We start from the raw sequence: 7,806 nt of genomic DNA, 5'->3' as shown, positions 1-7,806 counted from the left end.
CAAAGTATTTCTCTGAGACTGTGCATCTCAATTTCAATTTCTTTTCCTCTGTCCAAAGGGAGGGGGTTCCCTTCTCAGCAGAGGGTCCTGTTTGCCATAGGCGTTTGGTATGAGTAGAGGGAGCTGTGGAGAGAAGGACGACAGCGGGGTCTCCAGTGGAAGAGAGGCAGAAGGCCATCTTGGAGACCCAGAACCTGACGTTTAATTGAATGTTTATGTAAGTATGAGGCTAAGCTTCTTCCTTCCATTCCTCCCAATCTTCTGCAGCATCTACTGCGCTAACAGATGTTAACGCTGAACAGGTGCTTTTTGGGAAATTGACAGTGAAGCTGAGTTACAGGCAGAGATTTATCACGGGGCTGTGGGATCTCCAGATGGAAATGACTTTGAGAATGCAAGCCCAGTGGGGAGGTGTATCAGCCAAGGTTTACCAGAGAAACAGATATAACACAATGTACACAAATGTATAAGAAATTACAAGTTTGGTTTACAATGGTCAGCCACAGAGTTGGACGAGGAAGCGTGCGGAGGAGATTGAAGAGCCCAGTCCCAGGCCTGGAGCTCATTGCAGTGTCCGTACAAGTCCGTATCAGGAGGCTGATGGGTCTGTGACGAGTTGCTGAAGAATCTACAACAAAGGCCAGAGTCTACACCAGAAGGCTGACGAGTCCCAGGCAGAAGCCGAACAGTCTGTACCAGAAGCCGGGAGACGACCATCAAGCTGAAGGCGCAGACTGGAGGCCTCCGAAGAACCAGCAATCAGTCCTTCCTCATTTCCCTTTTATTGTATGCAGCCTATCTGCCCTGAGGGGGTGGTCCTTTACACCCACACCATCTCCATGCCCTACTTTGCACAGGCTCAGTAAGGACCTTGGGGCCCTGTTGAGTCACATAAGTAACCCTCTAAACTTCTCAAGTTGACACAATGAACAACATCCTAGAGCAGGAAGGTCCTGTCCTTTTCACTCCCCGGATGTAGAACTGCTTGAGTTACTTAATTAACTCCTCATGTTGACACAATGTATCAACCATAACAGGAGGACTCTGGACTTCTCATGGCATGAGTTAATAGGCCAGCCAATCTTACTGTGATATTAATAGGCTGCAGGATATGTCAGACACCTTTTTCTATGATAAACCATAGAAAAGCATTTGTAAACTGTGAAGCTGTATTAAAAAGAAAGGTACTTTTTTACTCTATTAAAAGAAAGGTATTTTTATAACACAATTTTAACAAATATAGGATATATATGCTTTTTTTAGGATATATATTCTTATTTTTAGGCTTATTTTTTTAGAAAAAGTCATGAAAAATAGAGCATTTTACAAAGAAAATGCAAGGTACCACAAAGACATCCATTAAAAATTAGTCTCTTCATTTAGTAAGCAGTATTTTAAGTATACTTACAGGTAATATTTTCTCTCTAAGAAACAATGTTACCAACTTTAAGCACATGTTAAGGAATATTACTTTACATGTAGATATCAAAATCAAATGCCTAATAAAAAATTAAAATCAAGCTTTTAAATGTATCTTTTTATGAAAACTATGAGTGTGATACCTGAACAAAGTATTGGGAGAGTCCTCCCTCCCTCCTACCTCTTTTACAGTATTTTGTCGTAGAAGATTATGTATCTTCTCTATGACTTTTTACTTTTAAAGATTAATAGACCATAGAGAGTAGCAGTAGTATCCCTAATGCTGTCATTTTTCACTACAATTAAGAAAACAGAGTACACATGATATTTTGGTTTTAGACAACTAATAGTGCGATCACTGACCAGTAGATGGAGACAAGACTTCCCTCTGTCTTTGGCCATGGTAATTGGCTCATCTGAGAAGAAACCTGCAAGTAACAAAAGAACTTAATTTAGTGCTGGACATTCAGGATCACAACAAATGTGCTGTTTAACCTGAAAAATGCACATGTGTTTATGCAAAGAATTTCCTACTATAACTAGATACAATTTCAAACTTAATATGTAATAAAGATAATTGAAAAGTAGGTTGTTTTTAAAATCCTAAACAATTCATCACTAGCTTCAAAACTTATAGATTTGGGTTTTTTTCCTTTTGGGTTTCAACAAGTTATTTTTCTTAAACATCAGAGGGTTGCTGCAATGTTACACTCTTGAAGGGACATTTGATGTTCAAATCTCAAGTTATTTGCTTTGGCATAAAGATAAAGCAACATTTAGTAAGAGTTAACACAGATTCACGCTCAAATCCTTAAGTGGTGTCTCATCACAAAACTGAAATTAACATAATAAAACCCAGGTGCTACCCTGCAGATCAACATCACATCTGCTCTCCCTTATGGACATCCTGAGGTAAATTATTTTTAATGCATGAAAGTAAAGATTCAAAGATTTCAGTTTTAGTAATGACCATGAGTCTCTGCATTTTAAATATCATATTCTAAATGGGATTATGACAATTATTATTAATGTAGAATTTTAGAAGGAATATAAGGCATATCAAAATGTGCCTAAACAGTTAAATGCTATCAGAAATATAGCTCTTAATGAGATTAATGAGACTTTCCTTGTTTGTATTAAATAACATGTGTGTTGCAGTGAGAGTGCTCTAGCTCATGATCAATTTCATTTTAATTTTTAATTTGCCATAGATGTAAGTACTATCAGAAATAACCACATAAGTGAAAGATGGGGGTGTGACTTTGGCTTAGCTCTTTCAACTGCTCCTGATTTAGGAGCCAAATACCTCCAAGTTACCTACCACTGAAAGAACTGTGATGGCTCATCAGCTAATTGGTTTGATTATTCAGTTTTGCTGAAAGTTGGATATTAAAACTGACTGGCAAAATGCTGTTATCCAGAGACACCATTACTTCCAATTACCTATTTGTTTGGTTCCTGAGAAGTGTGAATCACTAGCTGTGTCTTTCTCTCATAATGTGAAAAGAAGGTCGTCATAGAAATGGTGAGGATAATAGAGAGGAGAAGAGAGGAGGCAGAAGAGACACCTCCGTTGGGAACATTTTCTCAGGCAGATTATTTTGAGAAATACATATACATGGAATTAAAGACTAAGGAATTATTGTCTCACAACTGTTCCTCTTACTATTTATTACATTTCTGCATAGACCCAGATTCCCCCAATATAAGGGTCACTCTTCCAAGCTAAAATTCAACTCTACTACAACAATCTGACTCTCAGTATGTTAAGCTGATATAATTAAAGCAGATAAATGTCCTGTCTGACAATAATGGAAACTGTACCCATCCAGTGTCTCCCCATCATTATGAGCAAGCAACTCCTATTGAGTAAATAAAGTGTTACACTGAGCATTAAGTGATGAAGCCCTCAGCTGACAGAATAATCTTCCCATGCCGTGATCATGGCTGATCTTGGAACAACTCAGGGATGGTTGTTTTCCAACAAATACTTTCTTCATTTGAGTACAGCACACCTAGTTAATATATAGAGCTATAGTTTCAATTATAAAATTTCATGGTTGTGCAATTGTTAAGGTTTGTATCTAGATGTCCTTCCAAAGCCTCATGCAATCATGGGGTGGGCTTTTACAGTTTTCAATTGATTTGTGGTCCAATGCTGGGATTACGGGTGTGAGTGCTACTTTGAGGTGGACAGTCTGCACACAGTATAAAGGAGGGAAAGAGGCTTGCTATTGCTGCTCCTCCCTTTTTGCTCTTGTTGCTTTTGCTGTGTTCTGCCTCCATAAACTGTTGCCCTGTGCCACGTGCCACTCTGCCTTGGAGCCAGCCGAGTATGGACTGAAACCTCCACAAACTGTGAGCTAAATAAACCCTTCCTTCCTTAATTCTGGGTGTCAGGTATTTTGTCTCAGCAACAAGAGAAAAGTAACTGAGGCAGCAATTAAATAATGTTATGGTCTGAATGCTAATGTCAAAATTTTTATGTTGGAACCTAATTCTGAGTGTGGTGGTGTTAAAAGGTGCTGCCTTGGGGAGATGATTTGTCATGGGGTGGAACCCTCAGTGCTGACTGGCCTGGATTCTGTGTAAAAAAAGCTTAAGGAAGGCTGTTGGCCCTTTCCATCCTGTGTGGAAGCAGCAACAAGAAGGTGCTGCCAGAAAACCAGGAAGGCCACAAACCTGTCAGCTCCTTGATCTTGGGCTTCCCGGTTTGCATTATAATAAATTTCTATTGTGCCTAAGATACTCAGATTGTTATATTTTATTACAACAGCCTGATCAGACCATGACAAGAACATTACAGAAGTTTCTCTATTTATAATGGTTCAACTTACAATTTTTCAATTTTATGGTGATGGTATGAAGCCAGCATAGACACTTTCAGTAGAAACAGTACTTTGAACTCTGAATTTTGGTCTTCTTTTGGGCTACAATATGCAGTAGGATTCTTTCTCATGATACCACATAGCAGCAGCCCAAGATTAGGAGGGGAAACAACCCCCAATGTGTTGTTTGGCCAAATGGTAATGCTTGGGTTAGGAGTACAACTGCATTTTTAACTTTCCATGTTTTTGACTTGCAATGGGTTAATCAGGACAACTTCATCATAAGGTGAGGAGCATCATAGTTCTGATCTTCATACCAATCTAACCTAAGGAGATAGGCATTGTTATTCCCACCTGCTAATGAAAAATATGAGGGTGAGTGATGTTGAGTAGTGAGTAGCAAAGGAAGGACACATACAGCAACTTCCACTCCAAATGATAACAATGGCAAGCCACGTTTTTGGAACAATTATTGTGTTTCGTGTGGTGAGCCTCTGGGCTGGAGCTTGAGGAAGCCTTGTTTTATGAATTACAGCAACATCAAGGACATGACATTTGATGGTCGTGTTTAAACCCAAACCCTTGAGAAAGTTGGGTGCTTCACAAAAATTTTTAAATGGGAAGAGGACCAAGAGATGGAAGGGGTGGAGGAAGTGAGGAAGGGAATGAAGAAAATGAAGATGTGCTACGTATATGGACCAGCTCCCCAGAAGGAAAGTAATCATTATGGATGGTAAACATGGACTAATAAAAAAATAAAAATTGGTGGGAAAACTATAAGATTAAAGTAAACGAGCTCTAACGTAGAACATGGGTATGTTAAAACAGTCCTTCTTGAAACTCAGACCCCAAATATTGTTCTCCATTTTTGATAGGGATGTTTGAAAGTTTGTGTGCTTTCCCAGAATTGTATGGAATCTTTTTCCAATGTATTAGGAGAGGTTTTGTTCTTGAATGCAAGTTTCCTTTGCCTGGTAAGTTTAATAAAAGTGACTTCATATTTTAGAATCATAATTCACTTTAACCAAACATCATCCTGAGCATGTTGGATGCTCAAACATTTAATCTTCTTAATAACCCCATGAACCATTTTGATCTCTGCCTCACAGTCAAGGAAACTGGGGCACACAGAGATTAATCGAGGCCACATATTCAGGAAAAAGCTGAGCCAATATTCTGGGTCCAGAGCCCACATTCTTAATCACTACCATATGCATACACAAGAAAAAAATTTTAATTAAAACTATATTAGAACAGCAGGAAGGAAGCTTCTGTGGGAAATGCCTTAAAGATAGACAACAAATAGAAACAGGGAAGCATTAGGCAGACAACGGGAGTAAAAGATGGAGATGATGTGAGTGGGGAGGAGACTGAGTTGTGGAAACTGTCTGTAATTAAATGGGTACAGTAGCAAGAGCACCTAAGAAAGCAGACTCCTGGATCATTACTTGGCCGCTCTGGATGTCTGCCTGGTGAAGGCACCATTGTGTGGGAGCTTGGGTCAGAGGAGAAAGACACAACTACATGTACTTAACAAGGTCTAGGAGAAGGGCAGATGCTGGTGTACTTGGTCCAGTGGCAGATTCTGACTCTTCCAGCACTTCTCTGCAAACATAGTCCCCCCCAAAATTTCAACAGCTCTTCAAAACCCTTAATCCTTCCCTGGGTTATGCAATCATGTGACAGGCAATCTAATCAGAAATTTTAACCATAAGTCTGAAAGCACAACCAAGAGTCATTGTGCATTTAAGAGTACGATAAAAGCTCAGATAGTGAAATAACAAAATAATTCATACGTGACAAACTCAGAATGCTGCCGGTGAACATTAGCCCATAAAAAATAACTAAACAAAGGTTAAAACAACTAAAATTCAATTGAGTAGGTGCTGGCAGACTGAACCACAGTTGGCCTTGTGCTAATAACTGTTGCAGTAGTTTAATGGTAGGCCCTTGTGTTTCATTGTAGTATTTCTTTTTATTTGAACATATGTTTGAAAATTTCCATGATAAAAGAATAAAAACTTATTTAAAAGAAAGCTCAATAGAAAAACCAAAAGGATCCTCATAGGATATACCACAAAAGCTAAAGAGAATGAAAATGTGATAGAAAAACTAAATGACCTGAATGGTAGAGTCAGCAGTTGGGACATCATTGTGCAGTCGTAGCGGGAGGAATGGGCTGCAGTGTACAAGAGAGTGACACATGTGCTCCTGTGGGTCCTGAGACTTTGAGGCCTGGCAGCCTCATGACCCAGCAGCAGATTGTCAAAAGATCTTGATCTTTGGTGCCGTGGACAGGATCTGGCCCACCACCTTGAATAAAGGGGTCCAAGCAGGTTCCAAAGTGACAACGCTGGTTTAGGACTCCCTCAGGCTGCTCTCAGAGAGCCCCTGCGAGACACATATGGCAGTGGGTGATCACCTAAATAAGACTGTAGCTAACCAGGATGCTGTCTTGCTGCTGCACACCAGCAGTGACATCAGTCCTGCTACTGTCATGGCCACAGAATGTCATGGCAGCGATGAAGACTCACAGAGTGGACAAGGCTGTGCCTGGCACTTGGCCTCCCTGATGTGAGACCAAACCATCTTGCCCCCATGACCGTAGGGCATGATCAGTGACCACACCTGATGCACTGGGTACTGCAGAAGCAAGTCCTGAGGTATGCCACCACACATAGGACACACCACTTACACAGGGCCTACTCAGAACCCCAGATGGACAGTAGCCTTTGAGAGGGCTCCATATGGGTCTTGTCACTTTTTTTTATTTTAAAGAGAGTAGTAAATGAGAAACAAACAAAGAAATAGAACAGTAGCAGCATATCAGTATCACAAACAAATCAAAGCAAGAACATTCAAAGTGATACAGAGTCTTAAGACAAAATAATACAAATCAACAGAATATGTTACATTACATGTTGCTATCCTCAACTACATTGCTCATATTACCAGATGTAAGAATGAAATATTGCTCAAAGCATTATAGGGAAAAAGAAAGTAATTCTTCAATAAAACAGTAGAGATAATACAGAGTTTCACTAGACAAGATGGTAGTAGTTCACCACTGTAATTCCACTGCATATTGTTGCCTTCAAATCAGTTGCTCAGACCACCAGACACAAACATGCACAATCGATCAGAACATAAAAAACTGTGATCATCAACTGTTCATTTCAATACACCATCAGACATCAGCAATACACTTACTGCAGCTATTCATATATATATTTATATTTTTGCATTCCTTCTTTCTTTTTTCTTCTTTCCCTCATCCCAGTCATTCCTTCCTTTGAGCAATTTTGTTTTGAGTTTTACCGTCTTTCAGGTTCCTACACCAGGGAGACAATATGATGTTTGCCCATCTGTGTCCTATTTATTTCACTTATGAGTACGGTCTCTAGCTGCATCCATTTACCTACAAACGCCTCGAGCTTATCATTTTTTATAGCTGAGTAATACTCCATTGTATAAAAATGCCACATCTTTTGTATCCATTCCTCAGTTGACGGGCATTTGGGTTGTTTCCAAGATTTAGCTATAACAAATTGTGCTGCTA

The 7,806-nt window shown here is 39.6% G+C and overlaps 1 long non-coding RNA gene across 1 annotated transcript in view; it reads right to left on the bottom strand.

Annotated features, from left to right (window-relative positions):
* Positions 1 to 611: 611 nt before the first annotated feature.
* LOC106149057 overlaps positions 612 to 7,806 on the bottom strand; it is a 34,178-nt gene continuing 26,983 nt past the window's right edge. Inside the window, exons 2-3 of the long non-coding RNA XR_001234990.1 lie at positions 1,783 to 1,847; positions 612 to 1,167 (exon numbers count right to left, since the gene is read on the bottom strand). This is a non-coding gene — a long non-coding RNA (uncharacterized LOC106149057). The remainder of the gene's footprint in view (positions 1,168 to 1,782; positions 1,848 to 7,806) is intronic.

The sequence above is a fragment of the Chinchilla lanigera genome, unplaced genomic scaffold (assembly GCF_000276665.1).
Source record: "Chinchilla lanigera isolate Chin_1 unplaced genomic scaffold, ChiLan1.0 scaffold00035, whole genome shotgun sequence".
Classification (NCBI taxonomy): Eukaryota; Metazoa; Chordata; class Mammalia; order Rodentia; family Chinchillidae; genus Chinchilla; species Chinchilla lanigera.
This window is presented reverse-complemented; position numbering and strand designations above follow the sequence as displayed.